Below are 1,022 nucleotides of genomic sequence, written 5' to 3'. Positions count from 1 at the left end.
TCAATAAATTCAATCTGTGAATTGATAAAACGTTTTATTAGTAACAATTATTCGTAGGAGTGATTATTAAAGAAAATTTCTGATGTAATTGCTTATAAATTGTCTGTACATATGTATGTACGTTCCTATCGTCTTGCATTTCATTGGATCCAACCCAAAACAAAAGTTGCGCGGCGATACCTGCGCGAAGACTCAGTTTTTCGCTGAGTGGACCTACTGGTTATACTGTGTCTCAACTGAGAGCAGGCACCACAATAAAAAAGAAGAAGAAGAAGAATGTGCGAGAGAGAAAGGTAAACGAGTAATATTCGTCCTCTCTGTGCATGCGTCGATCATTCGACAGACAGAGAGGACGAAATATCACGCTTTGACTATATAATCATAGTCAAAGGTATCACGTGGTATCGCTCATATATTTTTCTCTCTCGCACTACTTGCCACTCTTGGACTCACTTGTGGCTTACAAAAAACAAAGGTGTATGAAAGGAGTCCGGAGCAGAGAGATACCAATAATTGTAGCCGAGATATTCTCGATATAACCAAAGTATATATTCTTGATAAAGTCGGTTAGAGACACGTGTATGTATTTCGGAGTACCGTATCCTTCTCCCCGAGTGCGGTGCTCCGGTCGCAGATCGGAGCTCGTTCCCTCCATTTTCTATTCCATCTCTGCTGAAAATGTTCGATTAAAACCGATTAAAATATAAACATAATCCGTTTTAATCGATTTTAATCGGTTCAATCGCGCCCGGATTAAAAAGTAATCGGTTTTAATTCCGAACGAATTATAATTGGTTTTAATATTACTTTTGTGGATAATTTCCAATCTGAAATCATTATATTCTAATCTATATTGTTGTCAATTCAAGTAAATCCAAATAACCGTATGGATATATAATATCCAAAATAATCCACCTAAACCGTATATATATTTTTTAACATCTAAGTTTATTTCAGTTACAAAAACACTGATTCAATAAAATCGATTGTAATCCGTCTAAATCCGATTCCGCTAGGAAAGA

Source organism: Wasmannia auropunctata, unplaced genomic scaffold, assembly GCF_000956235.1.
Source record: "Wasmannia auropunctata unplaced genomic scaffold, wasmannia.A_1.0 LD336076.1, whole genome shotgun sequence".
Lineage (NCBI taxonomy): Eukaryota > Metazoa > Arthropoda > Insecta > Hymenoptera > Formicidae > Wasmannia > Wasmannia auropunctata.
The sequence above is the reverse complement of the archived record's forward strand: the minus strand, read 5'-3'. Positions refer to the sequence as shown.